This window comes from Notechis scutatus, chromosome 7 (assembly GCF_049901735.1).
Source record: "Notechis scutatus isolate UNSWTSFEM ecotype Mainland chromosome 7, rNotScu1.2, whole genome shotgun sequence".
Lineage (NCBI taxonomy): Eukaryota > Metazoa > Chordata > Lepidosauria > Squamata > Elapidae > Notechis > Notechis scutatus.
In genome coordinates this window covers 24,405,410-24,428,517 of record NC_142015.1, presented here as the reverse complement: position 1 = coordinate 24,428,517, position 23,108 = coordinate 24,405,410, and the positions used below count along the sequence as shown (strand labels likewise).

Here is a 23,108-nt window from a genome sequence, read left to right as displayed (position 1 = left end):
GCACAACTCCTATCCAGCCCCATGTTGGTAGAAGATTGATTCAAAAAATAAAAATCTCTACTTGGGTTCAGCTGTAAAATATTGTACCTTCTAAGACTGGTGAGAGGCATAACAATCGCGCTTAGAGTCTTTTTACCCTGCCCCATAGCACCTTACAGCACCCTCTGGGCAGTTTACAATGTCGGTTTATTTTCCCCAACAATCTGGGTCCTCATTTTACCGACTTCAGGAGGATGAAAGGCTGAGTCAACCTTGAGCCGGTCAGGATCGAACTCCTGGCAGTGAGCTCTCTCTCTCTCTCTCTCTCTCCTCCTCCTCTCTCTCTCAGATCAAACACTGGATCAATGAATAGTTGTAAGATGAGGACTGTATGCACCCAGCTGATCGTAACACGAGGCTTCCTTTGCTTTTCAAATGCACGCTGGGTTTCACTTCGCTTCCAAAGAGGTTTCCAAAATGACCGTTTTCCTTCTTGCACATTACATAAATAAGGCAGGCAGAAGTAAATATCTTTTGATGGAGATAATTACAGGTGTGCCAATACCAATCTAAGCAAGCTTCGCACAGACTTGGGGCAGGAAATGATGTTTATGGGCAACTATCAACAAGAGAAGAGCTGGTGCCATTTTTTTTTCCTCTCCTGTAAGAGAGATCTTTGGTGTTTCCACCATAGGAAGGGGGTTGTTTTCCTGTGCAAGAGGACCGTGGCCACAATTACGGTGCTCCCAGCCCCCTCCTCAATTAAATGCAATGAGGGCAATGACATTAACCCTCTGGAGCGCTGTCCTATCTGCCACTGTGCAACTGGCAAACCAGACACAGGTGCAGTAAGTTAAGATACTCTCTATGGTGCAGTGGTAGAAGTTGTGTGTCTCTCCCAGTGTAGTCCAGTTTGGTCTCTCCATGATGATGTTCCCCAAATCTGCCTCTTCTCCCGGGTCTTAGCGCAGGGAGTCTCCAAACTTGGCAGCTTTAAGACTTGCGGACTTCAACTCCCAGAATTCCCCAGCCAATTGTGGGAATTCTGGGAGTTAGAAGTCCACCAGTCTTAAAAGTCGTGAAGCTTGAAGACTCCTGCCTTACGGGAAGATGGTTGATCAGATTTTCGTGGCTGGAATGGGGTGGGTTTTCTCTTTGGAAAGTTCGTGAGCAAGTTTTTAATTTTTTATTTTATTTTAAGTAATTTCTCTTTGGTTGGGGTTCATGCTTAATGAAATATATATATGTCACAGAAGGTGTGATTGTCCCATGGAGGTGTCAGTGAAATGTTATCTCTTAGAGGTTTGGTGCTCTGTAATTTAGTAGACTTTACTAAGTCGTAATACACCTGCTCTATTTCCTCTTTTTAATACAGAATATTATGCCCCTGAGAATCAGTGATCTGCTGTTAAATTTTAGCATATTTCTCAAGACTCCAAACACTGCAGGAATGGACCTCACATAGATGTTCAAGAGATGGTCCTTTGTTCACCGCTGGTGCAAAAAAAAAAAAAAATACACCCCATGTCGCCCTGCTTAAAATTACAAGTGTCGCTCACCTTCCTTGTTTAAAGCCGTTTTAGCTGAGCAGCAGCAGGAATCTTACGGAGCAATAGCAGGAAATAGCAGTTTCCCCTGAGTTCAAAACAACTCAAACCCAGGTGACACACTGTGTTGTTTGCACAATTTCAGTCTCCACATAAATCAATAAAGGGCTTTCTCCTGTTCTGAAGCATGACTCCTTTTAATTGTGCGTAGGCATGTGTGTGTGAAACGCAAGCCAACACAACAGAATTGAATCTGACTAACAGGCTTGCATTGAAATAAACACTTGCTGCTGCTGCTGCTACTACTACTACTACTACTACTACTACTACTACTACTAAAAAACCCACCTTTTAAAGCAATATGGTAGAAATTGAACTTAAAAGCACCTGTGTAATTAATCCCAGCAGGATTATCTATTTGTTTAACGGGCCACTTTGATGTTGACAAACTACAAATCATGAATTTGGATCTTGAAACAAAAGTGATTTGGGGAACCTTTGTTGACTTTTTGTGACCACACACCCAAACCTCTGGAAACCTTGTTAATATAGGTTGTTCTGTCTCTCTGTCTCTCTGTCTCTTTCTGTCTGTCTCTCTCCCCCTCTCTGTCTCTGTCTCTCTCTTGCTGTCTGTCTGTCTCTGTTCTGTGTCTGTCTGTCTGTCTGTCTGTCTCTCTCTCTCTCTCTCTCTCTCTCTCACACACACACACACACACTCCACTCTCTTGGATGGCAACCATCAAACCACTTTCTTCCCCCAAACACCGTTTTTCATTCACGCAGCTCCGTCTTTCTACTTCATTTGAGTCAGCTAACACTCTCTGAGAAATGTGTATAATTAGATGTGGGAGGGCGGGGAAGAGGAGAAAGGATGGTTTACAATGGCTATTATATACTTCACTGCACCACAATAGTTTGCTCAGATCTGTTCTTGCCTATAAAATTGTTCATTTGGATGCACTAGCAAGAAATGGCTATGGATATTAGGTTTCAGGAGGCGGAGAGCAGGATGCCAAAAACCCACTAGCATCGTTGTTTAACCGGACAAATAATTCTGGTTTATTTTCCAGGCCTTTCACTTTCTAGAAGAGGCTACCAGAAACATCTGATTTTTATCCTAAATGGGTGCATGGCCAAAATGCATGGATCACGAGAGGCTGAAGGAGTGGAGGCTACCTTGAACCAGTCAAAGCTATCTTGGAGCTATCCCAAAGGTGTTTTTTTTTCCAAAAGGACTTTATTAGGTTTTTTTTTCTTTCTTTGAAAATATTTTACTTCTCATCCAAAACTGAAGAAGTTTCTCGGGTGAGAAGCAAAATGTTTTCAAAGGGAATAAAAAAAACACCAAGAAAGTCCAGTAGTCTTTTGGGGGGGAAAAAATCACCATTGGCACAAGCATGACTTCGATGATTGAGAATATTGATAGAAATAGAATCTTGTAGATCCTTCCCTTTTTTTTTTCAGTCCAGCAACGTATCCATTTCCTGGACTGATTGTTCTGACCCAAACCCTTTTCCAATAAAACAAACACGAACCAAAGGGACCAGAAACCTTTTAATAATTCTTACGAATCCCCTTGTTAAAAGGCTGCTGCAAACTAATTAACTTTTGATAAGCACAAACCTTGCCAAAACTGTGCAAAACTGCCAAGAATCACAGATAAGAAATATTTCACAACACAAGAGTCTTCAAATACCAACTTGAGATACTGTAATGTCCACGAGGCTGAATTTCAAAACGTCTTTGCTTCCTGCAAAGAACATTCGCTTCACAGTTGGCTTTTATCTTCTTGAAGGAGGGGCCATTACCTTGCAGCTTTACTCCCGAGTTGCACTGCAGGTACTAGAAGATAGGTAGGTAGGGGAAAAGAGGAAGGAATAACAACAGATTTCTCTTTCCTGCGAGCAGCCCTGCCCGCACACGGAATTGGCACAGGCTCCTCGGGAACCTCATCATCACTGCTGCCAGCCCCCGCAATCTCTGAAGGCAGCAGTCCACTCCCTAATGGTCCTGGCCCCTCATCTGAGTCCTCGCTCTCCTCAGCCGTCCGCACCTGCTGCCGGCTAACCACAACACTGATTTACCTAATCAGGTGCTTTGTCATGGGTCAATCTATTGAGGGTGGGGCACCCAGAGTCCTGCCCCCCATGAACCCATGCCCTGTGTTGTGAATCCAGGCTTCCGGTACAGATACCAAGTGCGAGAACGTTATACTTCTGCAGAGATGCTATTCTAAGAAGAAGAAAAAAGGAGGGGAGAGAAATCTGTTGTTATTCCTTCCTCTTTTCCCCTACCTACCTATCTTCTAGTACCTGCAGTGCAGGTACCTCCTTATCTTTCCTGCTCCTGCCCCAATTCTATTTTGAAATTCTATTTTTGTTGGCAGAAGGAAACTCGTGAAATAGCTCATTAATTGAAGGTTTAAAAGCTTTATTTTTCCTGCTGTTCGAGAGCAAGCGAGAAGAAAAACAACAATAGACCATGGAAATATTCCAAGGGTTGGATTTTACCAAGGGGTGTTAAAAACAATAACCACAACAGATTTGATATTCCAGGGACAGGCAAGGGGATAATACTGACAAGGGAAACGAAGAACTGAGTCTTACAGAAATAAAGTCTGATTGCTGTAGTTTTCATGCAACCAGGTTAGCCATGATTGCAGGTTCGCAGAGCTGGAAGGGACCTTGTAGGTCATCTAGTCCATCTAGTCCCCCCCAAGCAGGAGACCCTACACCATTTCTGACTGATGGCAGTCCAGTCTCTTCTTTAAAGCCTTCTGTGATAAAGCTGTCACAACTTTTGAAGGCAACTTCTGTTCCAGGTAAGGAAGGTAAGCTGAGCTCAGCTTATGTTGAAGAGGTTGGAGCCCGGTTCAGTTTGGATGGGGCACCCACAGGAAATCCAAAAGCCACCATATCATTGGGCTGCTTCCCCCAGTTACATCCATCCATCCATCCCAGGAGGCCTGGAAGAAGAAGCTGCATTCGCATGGTTTAGCCGCCTTAATAAATAATAAATACATTCATCATAGCCCTAGAAGAAGTCAATGACCAACCACTTCTAACAATAAAAAAATTACATCGGTGTTTTTGGACAAAGTGGTGCTAAACTTAAAAACAGAACAATGACTCCCATCTTCCTATTTTCACAGTGTGCGGTTCCAGCACCCTGCCCTCCTTCCCATCTCATAACTTGTTTTAGATTAACCGAGTTGGAAGGGACCTTGTGGGTCATCTAGTCCAACCCCCATACCTAAGTAGGAAACCCTACACCATTTCTGACAAATGGAACTCGAGTATCTTCTTGAAAGTCTCCAGTGATGAAGCTCCCACAACTTCCAAAGGCAACTTCTGTTTCATGGGTTGATGGCTCTCCCTGTCAGGAAATTTCCTCCTTATTTCCAGGTTGACTCTCTCCATGTTCGGTTTCCATCCATTATTCCTTGTCTGACCTTTGGGTGTTTTGGAAAATAGCTTGACCCCTTCCTCCTCTTTGTGGCAGCCCCTCAGATATTGGAAGACTGCTATCTTGTCTCCCCTGGTCCTTCTCTTCACTAGACTAGCCAGGCCCAGTTCCTGCAACCGTTCATCGTTCACTTCATTTAAAGGCCAAACTTTGGTGAGATTCCACCTGCTACCCTCTTGCTCATTTTTGGAATAGGCCAAAATGCCAAGGAGGGGCCGCAATCCCCTCCCTCAACCAAGAAAGTTACACCTTCCCAGGAGCCCCTGAGAACAGAATACAGATGTTTCTGCCGACAGAGCAGGTCCTGGCGTTCCTGAGCGGCGTTGCAAAATCGCGATGAGCCTTTTTAGAGGGGAAAAAAGCCATATTGTATTTGGCTGGAAATCAAGCCAAGGCAAGGGGTTTTTTTTTTTGGAGTGCTAGGTGGAGATTTTTGTATTCATGCATTTTCTCCTTAGCATGACTGAGCCATCAATTGCAGGGGATGGAGTTCTTGGCAGCAAGAGGCTGAGTCATTTTAGCAACCGAGCTGTTCTTACGCAGACTCTGGTTTATGCCGAGGAATAAAAAGGTCAGATAATCTCGAAGTGGAAGCATGAAGGGTGCAACTTTAAACCCTGAGTGGGAAAGTAAGTTTTCCCCCCCCAACAGTCCCATATTTAAAAAAACCAACCAACCTGCACACAGTATACAACTTGCAACCACAACTGGGATTAGAATTTTGGTGGGAGAGCAAGGTGATTGTTAGTACTCTGATTTTAACCAAACTTTTTCACCACCTCGCAAATCTCTGCCCCAAATAAACATTATCCACTGATAGAAGACAAACTCCTACATTCCCTGACACTGATGATGTTACCTAGTGGGGTAATGAAACGTTTGCAAGTAATCTTCATTAGGGACCACAATTGGGGACCAGTGATGTGGTTACAAAGCGAAGCAATTACTAAATGAAACATCACAAATTTATGGTCTTACTGCAACTTTCCTTTGCTTCATAGACCTACAAAGGTTCTAAATGCAAGGATTGATTGCAAATGTACTTTTTCATCACTGTTGTAACTGTGAGGCAGTCCCTAAACAAGGACTAGTCTGAACCAGGGGTCACCAACCTTTTGGACCTCAGGGACCACCAAACTCATCATTTTAAATCCCGTGGACCAGAGACCCTGGGAAAATCCCCAAAAAGTCTGCAGGAAAAATTCCCACTCGTTTTCCTACCGATCGATCATTCTTTATTTGGGATCGCAGGATACCGTCTCCAGCTCCGTTCTCAGGGAGAGAGAGAGAAAGGGAAGGAGGGAGGGAGAGAGAGACTTTTGGCTTCATGCAAGGAAAGCAGCAGGAGCAGCAGAAGTCTTTCTTTCTCTCCCTCAAACTCCGCCAGAAATGAGTCCTTGTGAGACTTGTCATGCCGGCACAGCCTCTTGGAGCAGGAGGCCTTGCAGGGTCCCAAAGACTCATTGCTGGCGGAGTTTGGGGGAGAGAAAGAAAGACTTTTGCTGCTTTCCTTGCATGCAGCCAAAAGCAGAAGAAAGAAGTGGAAAGAAGTAGCCTGGTGGCCAGGCCAGGTGCATGGGGCTAGTGGAGCAAGTTCTCCCCTCTTACCTTTCCCCCCTCCCTTCACTACCTCGTGATGTTCTCAATGCAAGTGATGCAAGCCTTGTGTTCCCGCGGGCCTTGTGGGAGGTGCAGCCTTGTGTTCCCGTGCAGCCTGGATTAATTGCTTTTGAGGGTGCTTTGGAGGTGACATTTCTCTGCGGACCACCAAAACTTTCTTGCGGACCACCAGTGGTCCCCGGCCCATTGGTTGGTGACCACTGCCCTAGGCAATTCGACAATGAAGGTCAGAGAACTTCACATCATTATCAATCATGGCCTAACTTTTATCAACAATTGTGCTGTCAAAATTGGAGAAAATATAGTAGCTAAAAATGCATCCATCTCCACATTGCCCCTATTCAATGCTACCCACCCTTAGGCAGGAATGCATTTCCCCTGAACTTAAGTGAGTTCATTCTTCAAAGAAAATAAAGTGCTGAATTTTGCTGTCAAAAGGCTGTGTGGGAAGTTCCGGAGACATTAGATGGAGCAAATGCAATTGTCAAAAGATAGTATGGGCTATATGCCTCAATCATAAAATTCTATTTGAATTATGATCACTGAACATCAGTTAGTTGGGGGAGAAAAAAGACAATGGTTCGATCTGATGTGGCTGATTTCAGTTTTCTGACCATAACAAATATCAGAAGAATCAAAAAGAGGTGTAGAAAGAAAGCAGTAGAGCAAAAAGAAAAGATAATGAAAGAAAACAAATCTAAAACAACCAGCAATTCCCAATATTCTTTTCAATGATTATAAACAAACCCATTCTTCCTCCTTTAATATTTCAAAAAAGAAAGGGAGGAAAGGAAGGATGAAAGAAAGAAAGAAAGAAAAGAAAGAAAATCCTTTCAGCTTCATATTCAACCATTTTTCAGTTGAAATCATCATTTCATTCTTTTTCATTTGCAGGAAAAAGTCCATAAAAGATTTCTAGTCTTTTATAAAAACATTTATTGATTTTTTCCTGCGCAATCCGGTCTGTTTTGCCATTTCTGCAAACTTCACAATTTTCCCCCTCTTCATTGTCAGTGTTTTAGCATTTCTCCATCATTGTGCATATAACAACCTTTCTCAAAGTTGTTGTACATAAAATTAAGTCTTTTCTCATTGGCCATTCCTACATCCCAATGGAAAAAAGTTTTGGGTTTCGTCTCAATATGAATCTTCCAAAATTATTTGTGTCATCGTGTGTATGTATATCCTGTTATTGTTCGTCCCAAAAGTGCTTTTTTTCAAGAGGCAACTTGGACCTTCTGGTTTTTCTTTGAAGATGTTTCGCTTCTCATCCAAGAAGCTTCTTCAGCTCTGATCAGAACTGAAGAAGCTTCTTGGATGAGAAGCGAAATGTCTTCAAAAGAAAAAAAACAGAAAGTCCAGTTGCCTCTTGAAAAAAGCACCTTTGGAACAACCATGACCTGAATGATGGAGAATCTCCATAGACGATTATTGTTTGCTTTTTCACAAGTATACGATGCACGGTAAAAAGCCCCTGCATGTTTTTTTTAAACATGTTTAACATTGACCAGATGTATGTTAGATCAGGGGTCCCTAACCACCACCCCCCAAGGCCATGGATCAGCACTGGGCCATGTTATACTAGAAACTGGGCCGCACAAACAAGTGAAGCCCCATCTGTGGATGCAGGCAGCACATGAAAACATGCTCTGTCTGGTCCATGGAACTGATCCCTGATGCCCAAAAGGTTGGGGACCTCCATGTTAGTTTCTCTGGTGTCATCTACCAGTCTTACAAGAAATACTTATTCCTCCATCATCATCATCATCATCATCATCATCTCCTTTTAATGACCCCATTATCTCTTGCAGGTTGCAGTCTGGGCAACTGAATGGGAACTGAGTGTTTACTGGCCGGATACCCTTCCTGTCACCAATGCAGAGTTCTATTCAGCAGATATATTCTCATCGTGCCCAGAAAGAGAAAAATATCTGCCTCTACCGAGGATCGAACTCACAGCCTGAGGTGAGAGCTCCACCACTAGACCACTGCATACTCATTATTCCTCCAACCTCCTGAGCTATGAATTCACCCCTGCTCCAATAGATACCCGCAACTACACACACTCCAAATATTTTGAAGGAAAAAAAAAAGGAGGAGGCTAAAGGATCTGAGAAGAGTTTATCCTCTTGTTCTCTAATTTCAAATGTCAATCTACTCATTTCAGCACATTCCAATATTTTCTTAATAATTTCTTCCTGCAATGGTATTTACATTTACATTTACAATCAGGTATTTCAAATCTTTATTATATGTATCAGGTAAGATTCCCAATAAAAAGATCCCTGGTTTCAAATCTATGTGTTTCTTTCCAACCACATGCGAATTTTAGTCCAGTATTTTCTAGCATCCTCACAAGTCCACCACATATGGTATCTGATGACATCAGGTATCTGATGACACTTCCAGCATTTTTCAGAAATTAGAGAACAAGAGGATAAACAATTTTATAAAATTTGGGACCTTTTCTATCAATGGTTGGATGACAAAATACAATAATAGAATATTTAGAATTTTAGATAATAATGAATATATAAAGAGATTTTTTTTCTTTTTTATTTGATATCACATTTATAAAATGTCTTCAGGATAGATTTGGTATGATTATATGATTTGTTATAAAATAAATTAAGTAAATTATAGTTATCTCGCAAAGTATGAATGAATAAAATTATAGTCAAATGATTGTTTAATAGTGATACTAGGGTATATAACTTTTGATTGATAATATGAGTTATTATGTAATGTAACTGTAATTGAGACTACGAAATGAATGCACAAAAACTGGTAAACCAACCGACACACTGTTTGTATATTTATGAAAGAAAGCTGGATGTTTTTATGTTTTGTCTGTTTTGTTTTTAAAAACTAATAAAATTGTTTAAAAAAAAAAAAAGGATCTGAGAAGAGCGAAGAGAAGAGCAACGAGGCTTGAAGGAAAGAGAAGGTGGATTTGCTCATCAGAAAGTAGGACAATGGCCAGAGATGGAAGCTTTAAAGAGAAACAGATCCCACTGGAGGAATTTCCCGGTCAGGAAAGCTATGAAGTATCGAAACAGCTTGTCTCTTAGAGTTATGGAAGCTCCATCGCTGGAAGCTTCTAAACAAAGGCTAGAAGGCCACTGGTTTAGGAAAGTCTGGGGATCCTTCTTCTGGGATGGGGGGAGGTCAGACTAGAAGACCTCCAAGGCCCCATCCCATTCTATGATTCTGCGAATGGTGGCTTCTCCGTGCTTGAAAAATGGTTTAGCTTTACTAAGTGTGCACCAAGATGATTTGGCTTGACATACTGCACCGTGTTTCCTTCCTGACCACACAGTGGCGCCCGCCCTGCTCTGCGCCCAGCCTCGGCCGGTCAACTGGTCCTTGGGAGGAGGTCAGTCGCCCAGAAGAGGGAGCCCCTGGGAGGTCCCCACCGTCCTCCCCCTTTGGTGACGGGCCAGCCTCCTCCCCAATGCAGAGTCCAGCATCCCTGTGCTCTCCAGCTGGTTACAGTCATGGAAGTTCGACATGAGTTTGGCATTGTCTCTTCTTCCTACTTTTCTTCCTTCCTTCCTTCTCTCTCATTCCTTCCTTCCTACCTTTCTCCTCCCTTCCTTCTCTTTCTCCTTCCTTCCTATCTTTCTTTTTCCTTATTTCTCCTTCCTTCCTTCTCCTTCCTTCTCTTTCTACTTCCTTCCTACCTTTCTTTCTCCTTCCTTCCTTCCTTCCCTTTCTTCTTCCTTCCTTCTCTTTCTCCTTCCTTCCTACCTTCCTTCTTTCTCCTTCCTTTCTTTTCCTTCCTTCTCTTCTTTCTTCCTTCCTACCTTTCTTTCTCCTTCCTTCCTTCCTTCCTTTTTCTTCTTCCTTCCTACCTTTCTTTCTCCTTCCTTCCTCCCCTTCTTTCTCCTTCCTTCTCTCCTTCCTTCCTTCTTCTCCTTCCTTCCTTCCTTTTCTCCTTCCTTCCTTCCTTTCTTTCTCCTTCCTTCCTTCTCTCCTTCCTTCTTCTCCCTTCCTTCTTTCTCCTTCCTTCCTTCCTCTTCCTTCCTTCCTTCCTTCTCCTTCCTTCCTTCCTTACCTTTCCTTTCCTTCCTTCCTTCTTCCTTTTTCTTCCTTCCTTCCTTCCTTCCTTCCTTTCTCCTTTCTTCCTTTCTCCTCCCTTCCCCTTCCCCTCCCTCCCTCCTTCCCTCTACCTGTTGCTCCTTTTTCTCGCAGCAGCTGTCCTGACTTCCTCCCCAGCAGAGTCGCCGCGTCCTCCCCTTCGCTTTTGATCCCTTGCCGGGCCGGGGCTCAGAACCCCAAAGCGACTCCAAACGTGTCCTTTGGGGGGGCAGATGAAGAAAGAGCCGCTCCCCCTCAAGTCTTCTCCTCCTTCCCCGTCCACCCAACAGAGGTGCCCAAAGATTCTTCAGTACCGCACCCCCCCCACCCGCCACATCTCCCTGTGGCGTGTCCCGTGGGTCGCCCAGCTCCCCCCCCACGGGACCTCTCCAGCCCCTCGGCGCCTGCCCCCTCCCTCCACACCCCTTTCCTTCCCCCACGTGGACGTCTCTCTCTCTCTCTCCAGCGCGAGGAGACCCCTCTCCTTCCTGCCCCTCCCCATCCACCCAAAGATAAACCCGCGGACCGAAGGTCACGATTCCCGGGCGTGGGAAGTCCAAAGGTCCCGGTTTCCCGAGCGCAGCGATCCTTTGCAAACCCTCCCCCGGGGATGATGTCATGATCCCGCTCGGGGGCGGGGGGGAACGGGGAGAGATTCCCACGGATCGACCACAGCCGTTCCTTGCGGGGCCGAAGCATTATTGCAATTGCAAGCCCCCCTCTCCCCCCTCATTTCCATCACTCCCCCCACCCCATTGGTAATTCGGCTGCGTGTCCGTGCAATTCCTCCCCGTGGCCACCGGGGTCGCCCTGCCGCTCGCTCGGCCCTCTTCGCCCGCCGGCGCTGGAACGCGGCTCCGGTGCTGCTGCTGCTGCTGCTGCTGGTGCCGCCGCCGCCGCCGCTTCGCAGAGCGCGGCGCTTCTCGCTCCGGGTCTCCCCGCCAGCGCGGCCGGCCAGCGCTCCATCCGCGGCGCCGCTGCTGTTCCTGCTGTTGCTGCTGCGTCCTCCGTCCTTCCCTCCTCCTCCCTCCCTGGCCGCGCTGTCCTCCCGGCAGCGGAGGAACCGGGGGCGCCTCCGAGCCGGCCGCCCAGCTGCGCCCCCCAGACCCTGCGGAGCCGCCCAGGTAGGAGTTTCCGTCGCCGCCGCCGCCGCCGCCGCCGCCAGCCGCAGCCTCCGCCGCGACCCTCCGCCTCTCGGGTGGGGTGGGCTGGGGGGTAGTGTCTCAGCTAGGCGGCTGCTGGGCTCCTGCGCCCCGCTTTCTGGCCCCAGATTCCGGACGCAGCATCTTTTTTTTGGGGGGTGTAGCCCTTTCTCAACCCCCTCCCATCATCATCCCCGGAGAAGAAGGTGGGAAGGGGTCCCCTTCTCCTCTTAGCCGGGCGCCAAGGCTCGGTAGATCTTTTGGGGTTCCTAACCCCCCCCACACACACACACCAGTCGCCGTGCCAGCGTTGGGCTTCCGACCGCCCGATTTCCCCGAATCATCTCGGGAGTTCCGGGGTGCCAGGCTCGGATGCCCCCCGAGGAGGCCAGGCTCCCTTGGGCTGGTCTGTTGGGGAGATCGCGCCCAGTTCTCTGCCCTCCTTCGCTTCCAAGTTCCCTTCTCCTTTCCCCCCACCCCACTTCTCCATCCCTTTCCTGGTGGCCACTTCTCCCCAACCTTACAGGGTTAAGAGAGGAGATTTGGGGGGGAGTGGAAGAGGAAGGAAAGAGAGAGGAGATTTGGGTAAGGAGGGATGTCTCTCTAAAGAAGAGGGAACCAGAACTGAGTCAACCCCTTCCTGGATGGAAACCCCAGAAGGGGGTCCTGGAATGGGATTTTATGGGGGGGGCCCCTCTTGCGAAGTGAGGAAGGAGAGGGGCGTCCAAGGAGAAGGGAGCCTGGCTGGCTCTCCTGGAAGAGCGTGAGTGACATGAGGAAGTCTTTGAACTGTTTCTTGGGCTCCTGTTTTGTTTTTTGTTTTGTTTTTTTCTTTTCTGAGGAACCAATTTGATTCAAAGAAGAAAAGAGAGAAAGAGAGAGAAAGAGGCTTTGGGGGTGCCTTGTTCTCTGTTGGCCAAGTGGAATGGTGTAAGAAAGGAACAAGTGGTTGAAGGGGGAGGGAAATGGAAGGAAAGGAAGGCAGGCAAGAAGGAAGGAAGGAAGGAGAGAAAGGAAGGAAGGAGAGAAGGGAGGGGAGGAAGAATAAGGAAGGAGAACAAGAAAGGAAGGAAGGATAAGGAAGGAAGGAGAATAAGGAAGGCGAACAAGGAAGGAAGGACGGATAAGGAAGGAAAGGAAGGAAGGATAAGGATGGAAGGAAGCATAAGGATGGATAAGGAAGGAAGGAAAGGAAGGAAGGAAGGATAAGGAAGAATAGGAAGGAAGGATAGATGGATAAGGAAGGAAGGAAGGAAGGAAGGATAAGGAAGGAAGGAAGGAAGGAAGGAAGAAGAAGGAGGCTGCAGAGATTGGTAGAGCGGAAGAGGAAGGGGATAACTATATAGGGAAGTGGGGCTCTCGGGGAAGTGAGCGATGGGTGCATGGTGGAGTGAAGTGGTTGGTCATTGGCAAGAGGAGGCAGCCAGGGATGGACATGAGCAGCTTTGGGAAGGAGGAAAGCGCACTTGGCTAAGTTGTGTTCTGCTTCCTCTAACATCCCTTCCGGAACCTCCCGAGGGCTTCATTCTCACGCCCGGCGGGATCCCGTGTGCTGTTTTGTGCTTCCCGAATTGTGTTTGCCAGCAGGCCCTTTCAGACATGGTCACACCTCCTCTTCACTGGAGGCAAAGCAGCCTCTTCCTTACCGGACTTCTGTGCTGCTGCATAGGTGGAAATGCAGTCGGCCTGCTGTCCTTGCAAGGACGCAGCTGCCCTGCCTCCACCACGTCCACCTTTTGCAAAGGCTGATGCGTCGCACCCACCAGGTGTTGGGCTGGGGCTGGACCTACTGCGATCGGGGTGTTTTAGGGAATGGGAAACATTTTTTTTGGTGGGGGGAGTATCCTGGCTTTACAGGATCAAAAGGTAAAGGATACCCAGTTGACACTATTTCACGATATTCTTTGAGCTTTCCAAAGTGTGATCAAGTAGCTGGGCCCAGTTACAACTGGGATGTGGTACAAAGTGGGCAGCAGAGATCAAGGAAAGCCAGGGATGGTTTGTTGGAAGGCTGAAGGGTAGTCTCTCTATTTATTTGTCTGTCTGTCATCCATCCATCCATCTGTCCATCCATCCATCCATCCATCCATCCATATCTCTATCTTTCTCTCCAATCATCCTCTATCTATCTATCTACCTACCTACCTACCTTTTTCTCCATCCATCCTTCTATCTATCTATCTCTCAATCCATCCTCATTTTTATCTATCCATCTGTATCTCTCTCTCTCTCCATCCATCCATCCGTATATCTATCTGTCTATCCATCCATCCTTATCTCTATCCATCCATCCATCCATCCTTCCTTCCTTCCTTCCTTCCTTCCTTCCTTCCTTCCTTCCATCCATCCATCCATCCATCCATCCATCCATCCATCCATCCATCCATCCTTCCATCCATCCTTCCGTCCGTCCGTCCATCCATCCATCCATCCATCCATCCATCCATCCATCCATCCATCCATCCATCCATCCATCCATCCATCCATCTATCTATCTATCTATCTATCTATCTATCTATCTATCTATCTATCTATCTATCTATCTATCTATCTATCTATCTATCTATCTACCTTTCTCTCCATCCATCCTTATCTCTATCTATTTATCTATCTAGCTATTCATCCCTCCATCTCTATCCCTGTCTCCATTCATCTATTGTTTCCTTGGAATGATTCGATTTGTTTATAAATTGGGTTAAAGTCCAGAATGCGTTGCTGTGAGACTTATTATGGACAGCAGGTTACACAGCTCGTGGTTGCTTTCCACAAGCTTTGAATCTTCACCTAGGACATCTTACGATAGAAGTTTCTCACTGGGGAACTCGTTGCTTCCCCAAAGGATCAACACAACCATTCTTCCGTTTGCCTGCCTCTTTTTTCCCCCTGTAAGGCGTGGGGGGGTATTCTGGGAGTTGAAACCCACTCATCTTAAAGTTACCGAGGTTGAGATATATACACTGTTGTGCGGTATTTAAATAAAGAGTGGTTTGGCTCAACAAGAGCAACAGAGAGAGAAATGGAATGCAAACTCTCCAGAACAACCTTTTGGATCTCAGAGACCACAAAACTCATAATTTTAAATCCCGTGGATCAGAGACCCTGGGAAAATCCCCAAAAAAGTCTGCAGGAAAATTCCCCACCCTGTTTTTCTACCGATCGATCGTTCATTATTTGGGATCACAGGATACCATCTCCAGTTCTGTTCTCGGCGGAGAGACAGAGAGAGAGACTTTTGGCTTCATGCAAGGGAAACAGCAGAAGTCTTTCTTTCTCTCCCGCAAACTCCGCCAGAAATGAGTCTTTGCCGGCGCAGCCTCTTGGAGCAGGAGGCCTTGCAGGGTCCCAAAGACTCATTTCTGGCGGAGTTTGGGGGAGAGAAAGAAAGACTTTTGCTGCTTTCCTTGCGTTCAGCCAAAAAGCAGCAGAAGAAAGAAGCGGAAAGAAGCAGCCCGGTGGCCAGGCCAGGCGCGTGGGTCGAGTGGGGCAAGTTCCCCCCCCTCTGCTCTTTCCTCCCTCCCCTCACTACCTCGTATTGCTCGCAATGCAAGCGACACAAGCCTTGTGTTCCCGTGGGCAGTGTGGACGGCGCAGCCTTGTATTCCCACGCAGCCTGGATTAATTGCTTTGGGGGGGTGACACGTCTCTGCGGACCACCCTAATTTTCTCGTGGACCATCAGTGGTCCCAAGCCCATTGGTTGGTGACCACTGCTCCGGAAAATCATAACTCTTCCAACATCCTAGTTTCCAGAAGGTCTAACCAGATGCTTCCAGGGGGGAGGGGGGGTTAACAAAAGCCTGTGCAAACAGCCGTACATCGCTCCTTTGCAACTAGCTCTTGGGTTGCTTTCCAAACCCATCACAACAGAGAGGGTTGCTCTTCGCCAGGAGGAAGCATCCCTTTAAAAAGCATCCCTACCACATCACTCCAAGGTCAGCTAGGACTCCAATCCTTCCTTATTACAGACATCTCCACGGGTGGGAAGAAGGGAGATAAGTTAGCAGCTCACCTCTTGCAACATACCAAGTTTGAAAAGGAGCAGGGGGGGGAGCATCATCAGGATTGCAAGATTCCCTCCCATCTCTTGCCCTCCTCCGGATCCGTCCAATGGAGGATTCCCCCCACCAACCCCCAGTGGGCTGCTGGGTTCGTTCTTCAAGGTCATCACCCTCCAGAGTGTTAATCTGGATAACTCTGGCTTGGCTTGGCTGCATTTTCCCTGGGTTTCTGGCATCCGTCTCCGGTGAAGAGGCTGTCTCGGAGGCCGGCAATATTTGCTTTTCCACACACACAACACACACACACACACACACACACACACACACACAGGGGGCTGAGATGACAGGCAGAAGCTGCTGTCCTGCCTTTTTTTTTTTTTTTACAGCTGCAGTGTGACAGGTTGGGACCGGGTGGCTGAATACAGCCGTGCTGGTGTGCAGCCCTGGTGTGCAGCATCTGGGATGTGGAGGTTTTCTGCGGAGATGCCAGGGCAAGAATTATGGCTTTTTAGCGTGCTTGCGGAGGAGTTCGGTTTGAGAGGAAGAGAGAAGAGGGACTCTGCTTTAGGAGAAACGCCTGGTCAGTGGTGAGGAGAAGCACTCCCTTCCTTCCTCGTCCGCTGGTCAGAATTTCCGGATTGAATCTTAGTGCAGTGACGCATGACTTCCATCCATCATCTTGAGTCCTGGCCCTGGTTGATCCGACCGACGTTTCTCCTATAAAGAGGTTATCCCCATCTGCGACGTTAGCCGGGTTTGGTCAAATGAGCAACAGTTACCTGAGCCCACTTCGCTTCCTGCCAGTTTGATGGGTTTCAGGTTTCGATTTTCTTCCCGGTCTACCATTCCACTTCCATTAATCTGGAGAAGAAGAAGAAAAAGACATTTTTTAAAAATTATTATTTCTCGCTTGTTCCACACGGATGATTTGTTTTCAGAATGCCTGCAGAGGGAGGATGCATTTAAAGTTGGGTCTTCTTTTGGTTTGGAATTGGGCCTAGGGTCAGTGGGGCTGAACAGAGGCCCAAATAGATCAACTGAGTGGTACCTTGATTTGCAGAGTAGATTGGACATTCCCCAAACAAATAGATTTGCTCCAAAGGTGCCTTAAATTTGTAGAGTAGATATGCCCTTTCCAAAAAAAAAAAAAAAAAGCAGATTTACTCCAAAGGTATCTTAATTTGTGAAAACTCACGCGAGTTGGGAAGATAATGCTAAACGGCACAAGGAAAATGAGGAGGGATGGGATGAGGAGTGGATTTCCTTTTTATGCACAGAGTAGACTGGGCTAAATGCAGAGAAGTCTTTGAATAGAATAAATGAGATGAAGTTAAGCAGTTTTGCATAGATCTAATTGGATATATTTCTCGTTTTCTCCATGATCCGACCATGCAATCAGCTTTATTTACTTGTTTAGGCAGGAGAATAGAGCAATGGAGACACACACACACACACACAGAGAGAGAGAGAGAGAGAGAGAGAGGAGAGAGGGGGGGAGGAGGGAGGAGCGGGAGAGAAAGAAAGAAGAGAGAGAGAGACAGACAGAGACAGACAGAAAGGCAGACAGAGACAGAGAGAGAAGGAAAGAAAAAAGAGAGACACAGATAGATAGACAGACAGACAGACAGAAAAAGGGAGACAGAAAGAGAGACAGACAGACAGAGAGAAAGAAAGAAAAAAGAGAGATACACACAGAGAGACAGAGAGAGAAAGAGAGAGAGAGACAGAGAGAGGCAGTCAGAGACAGACAGAAAGAGAGAGACAGGGAGAGACAGAGACACAGACAGAAAGAGAGAGAGAGAAACAGACAGAGAGAGAAAGGGAAAGAGAGAGAGACAGAGAGAGGAGAGATGTCCCCCAGTTCCTCAGAACTTCTTTCTTTCTCCCCACAGAACTGTCTTTAAAACAACCACACAGCCCCCCCTTCTTGGGGTCACAGAGCAAAGCAATTAGGGTGGACACGGTGTCTTTCCTGGACTAATATATCTGCATGCTACTAATTTCAATTCCGATGGCTAATTGGGTCTCTGAGGGCTTCGGAGGGCACGGTGGGTTTGCTACAAGCTGACTTGTTGATCTGCAACTAGCCTTCACCTTTCCTAGTCCCTGAGCTGCTGGTGAGGACAGTGGCCCAGAGCTCCCAAAATTGGTGCCTCTTAAAGTGCTTCGAACGCAGGTTTAAGTGCTATTTAAATGCGATTATCCCCGGAAACCCTCCGGTTCTCCTTCCCGCTGAGCCAGTGACTTTCAGACAGCTTATGTGGGCAGATTCCTCCACCAGATTGGAGAAGCACTTGAAAAAAAAAAAGAAGAAGAGATAAAGGCAGTCCTTGATGTATGACCAAAACAGGGACTGGAAAATTCATCGTGAAGAGGTGTGGTCATTAAGTGAGACATCACATGACCACAAACTAAAGAAGAGTTTAATGAACAGAGTTGGCTAGCGAAGGAAATTCTGCACGCCCAGTTCACCTGGCAGGTAGGTAGGTAGGTAAGTAGGTAGGATTCCATAGAGCTTCCTTCTCCCATAACACAGGCATGTAGGAAAGGATTTGTCTAACCTGGTATTTGCAGGTGACTTCATGGACCATTGAAGAGGTTCTTCTCTTCCTCTTTATCTCCCCATTGGTGTTGTGTGATTGTTTTGCCTGAGAGGTCAAGCTGAGGATTATGACTTAAATCTCAATGATTTATGATGCATATTCTAGTCCCAAGTTTGGCCATAGGTTAGAATAGAATAACAGAGTGGAAGGGACCTTGGAGGTCTTCTAGTCCAAGCCCCAGCTCAGGCAGGAAGCCCTATACCATTTCAGACAATTGGTTGCCCAACCTCTTCTTGAAAACATCCAGTGATGGAGCATTCACAACTTCTGGAGGCAAGTTGTTGCACTGATAAATAGTTCTAGGTTGCTTCTCTCCTTGATTCGTTTCCATCCATTGCTTCTTGTCCTGCCTTCAAGTGCTTTGGAAAATAACTTGACCCTCTCTTCTTTATGGCAGCCCCTGAGATATTGGAAGACTGCTATCCTGTCACCCCTAGTCCTTCTTTTCATAAGTCTAGACATATCCAGTTCCAGCAAGCATTCTTTATATGTCTTATCCTTCAGTCCCCTAATCATGTTGGTTGCTCTTCTCTGCACTCTTTCTAGAGTCTCAACATCTTTTTTTGCATCGTGGTGACCAAAACTGGATGTAGGATACCAAGTGTGGCCTTACCAAGGCCTTATAAAGTGGTACTAACACTTCACGTGATCTTGATTCTATCCCTCTGTTTATACAGCCTAGAACAGCGTTGGCTTTTTTGGCCAACGCAGTTGAGGACTATCATTGTATAGATAAAGTCTATGAAGGCCAAGCTATTTTTAGCTGCTCTGGAATATATATATATATATATACTGTAACTTTCAAGACACCTAAGGCCTATTTGGAAGGAAATAAAATTGAGTTGCTGGTTCCTTGGTTCTTTCATTGCAACGAAGAGATGACAAAGTCCAATTTATCTGATTTTAAATCCTGCTAATGAAAATATTATACTAATTGGGGGAGTTGCACATAGAGCCCCAGACCATGATGCCTTAGGAAACGGGCATACTCTGAGATATTAAAGGACTTATTGGACTTGGACTTAAGCCAAATACACATTTGGCTTACATATAATGAGTCTTTTTAACTGCCCTGATATTAACTTGCTCTATGCTACGTTAGGTCTGGATTAGAGCAACAATTTATGATCTTAATAAGATGGTTTTTTTTTTTTTTTTAGCAAGACTTACTTTGATGCCTACCTAGAGATTGGTAACCTGTGATATAGAGCAAGGTATGGGAGTGAGGAGTTCACACAATAAAATAAGGTAGAGTAGAAACACCGATGGTAACTGAAGGACTTTCTCCTAACCACAAGCCAGTGAGTAGCAGCCATAGAAAATTGGAATAACAACAGGTGCATTTGGCTATGGTTGTTTAGCATGCTAAGTCATGATGAGCTTGATAGTTTTGGAAAAGTCTACTTGGGTTAGTCTCTTCTATTTTTATCAGTTGGGTTCACCCAACCCACTATATGAACAACCAAGAGTTTGCAAACCACAATAGGAGAGATTCAACCTGGAAATAAGGGAATATTTCTGACTGAGAGCAATCAACCCATGGAACAGAAGATGCCTTCAGAAGTTGTGGAAGCTTCATCACTGGAGGCTTTCAAGAAGAGACTGGACTGCCATCTGTCAGTGTCTCCTGCTTGGGCTGGGGATTGGACTAGATGACCTACAAGGTCCCTTCCATCTCTGTTAATAGTTGGGTTTGTGTTAGAGGTACACAGCGTAGAGTTAAATTGTGAAATCCACTACTTCCAGATGTGGGAAAGGCCACCAGTTTAGAAGGTTTGAAAGAAGATGTGGCAAGTTCATGAAAGAATGGTCTGGTGGTGACTGCTCATCAAAATATAGGAGAGACCAATCACCTAGATCAGGGGTCTCCAACCTTAGCAACTTTAAGTCTGGAGGACTTCAACTCCCAGAATTCCCCAGCCAGCAAAGCTGGCTGGGGGATTCTGGGAGTTGAAGTCCTCCAGGCTTAAAGTTGTCAAGGTTGGAGACCCCTGACCTAGATGATGAAACATTCATAAATCCCACCAGGAATCCTTTTTAGACCAAAGAGCATCAGATGAAGAAGGACTTTTTCCCCCCCAGACCAAATGGAGACTTCATAGCCATCTCCCCCTCTTCTCCCCAACCTATTCAACATCCAGCATTTCCTATTTTATGACAAGTTGGTCTCTTACTAATAGCAGTTGCTCAACTGTAGATTTTTGGACGTATGCCTGAATACAGAGCTGGCAATATCTTGCTTTTTTCTTCTTCTGGAAAATAAGCTAAGGTCCAACAGTTTTCTGATATGTGTTTTGAGAGAGGGAGAAAAAAAAAGTTTGCTCTCTCTTGTAGAGGAGGAGGAAAGCCAGATTTTGACTAATGAAAAGAGGTTTTTTTTTTAAAAAAAATCCTCTCTTTCTGTGTCTTTCTCTTCCCACCATCACTAAGCTCATTGACAAAAAGTCATGATGGCATCAGATGAAATGTTAACCTTTTTATGGTGTTTGGCAGGAGAGAAACATGCAGAGCCTTAAGGATTATAAAAATGTAGGCCAATCCAATTGACAAATGGGATTTTTGACTTTCTTTAGACAGGTGATGGCAGGTTGTAAAGTCCAAGAAGAGCTTAGAAAGCAGGCAATCATAAGTGTTGGCAGTAGGGAGAGAGTTTGGAAAAGATTAAGAAGATGTCCATGACGCTGGCTTGAGGCAAGGAGAAGATGCCAGACAGGCGACGTTCTACCTTGGTACCTTCAGCATGTTCCTCTCAGTTGATCTTCAGAAAGGGGTTTCTAGAAATCCTGGGAGAATTTGTCCATACCCAGTTCTCCTCTTTTGTGAACAGCTAATATTTATGAGATGCTTAAAACACACGGCCACTCTCCATGCATCACAAAAAAGCTCGAGTTTACTTAATTATGGTTTGTTGAATAAGCCTTCGCCGTTGGTTTGGAGTGATATACGAAGACAAAGCCAAGCAGAAAAAAACACATCCTGGTTTAATAGTGGGTGGAACTGGCTGATCAGCTGGAGCTGGGAGATAAGAGGCTGGTTTGCTTTCCGCCCCTTCCCTACCCACCTAGAAACCATTAATCTCTTTTCAGACCCAAAGTGCTCAACACATTTCTCTCTCTCTCTCATTCATTCATGTATCTGTGTAGTGTTTCCCCCAAAATACAACCTACTCAGAAAGTATGCCCCAGTTTGATTTTGTTCTGACCCAAACCTTGTTCCAAGTAAACAAACACCAGAGATTAAAGCAAAACCCTTTAATGCTTCTTTGCGAATTCCATTAATTCACGGTTAAATGGCTATTAAAACTAATTGTCTCTGGTAAGAACGAGCCTTGCCAAGGTTGTGCAAGGCTGCCAAGAACACTAGATAAAGTTGCCAAGAAATATTTCAAACACAAAGAGGGTCCAAACACCAACCAAGATATTCTGAACACCCACAAGGCTTGAGTGCAAAGATTTCTTTGCTTCCTGCAAAGAACTCCGGTTTCTCAGCTAGCTTTTATCTCTTAAGGGAGGGGCAGACTTACTCCCGAGTTGCCCATGCTGCTGCAGCTGCTCTTTCCTACGAGCAGCCCTGCGTGCACACACACTGGGCACAGGCTCCTCGGGAACCTCTTCCTCACTGCTGCCAGCCTCCACAATCTCCAAAGGCAGCACTCCACTCCCTGATGGTCCTGGCCCCCATCCCTGCATCACACACGCGGGCCCCTCATCTGAGTCCTCAGCCATCTGCACGGCTGCCGGCAAACCACAACAGATTTTTTACACCTGTGCCCAATATAAGTCCTACCCCCCAAAATAAGCCCTAATTAAGACCCCATCCACTCCAGGGTGCACAGGTAAAAATTGTAGCCCGTAACAGAGCTCCAGATCGACCTTTTATTTTATAGATAAATAAATATAAATAAATATAAAAGAAAATGAACAATGCACCACTGGCTTGAACAGAAGAGTGAGAAAGATCCTCTCAATCACGTCCGCTCACTTAAGGAAATGCAACAACATGAAGGAGTCTCTTCTTCTCTCTTAACAGGCAATTCAGAAGACCGAAAACCAGGGTTTGGGCAGCTCCCCAAACCAAACCATTGCGTGTATAGTTATCTGAAGGACAATGGTCCGTGTCAGTTTAATTCCCACAGGAAGGTTTAAACCAGCGTCCCTCAATTTCGGCCACTTTAAAATGTGTGGACTGTTAGGAATATGAGTCACCTAACAGCTATTTGGGTTAGAAATATATAAACCAGGATAAACATTTTAGTACTATGTCTTTAAGAGATTGCAAAAACTGCAATTGGGAGTGGTTTCTCAAACAGCCATAAGATGGAGCCAGAAACCTGGGTTGTTTAGTCTTAGTCTGAGTCTCAGAAGAGAGTGTGTCTGAGTGAGTATCTCTGTTTCCTTCTGTTGGAAAGTATTGTCGTTGCTCCATTTCTTCTAATTGACTGATATTACTGGATTTAATGTAAGTCTGATACTGAACTGTTTTTGACACTGGAATTTGATATTTGGATTATCCCTGGATTGAAAACTGACTGATTTTACCTGTGAATGATTTTGGACTGCTTATTTTGGACTTTGCTTAAACTTTCTGGAAGTAAAAACCTACATTTACTGTACAGTGTATCTGTGTACTGTGTGTGTATTATTCAAACACTTCTCTCAAATACGTCTCCCTGTAT

At 45.7% G+C, this 23,108-nt stretch overlaps 1 protein-coding gene across 1 annotated transcript in view; it reads left to right on the top strand.

Moving 5' to 3' along the window:
- The first annotated feature begins 11,559 nt into the window (after positions 1-11,559).
- Positions 11,560-23,108, top strand: part of GRIK4 (glutamate ionotropic receptor kainate type subunit 4) — a 364,998-nt gene continuing 353,449 nt past the window's right edge. The window contains exon 1 of the mRNA XM_087970153.1: positions 11,560-11,815. The gene's annotated coding sequence lies outside the window, so the exon portion shown is untranslated. The remainder of the gene's footprint in view (positions 11,816-23,108) is intronic.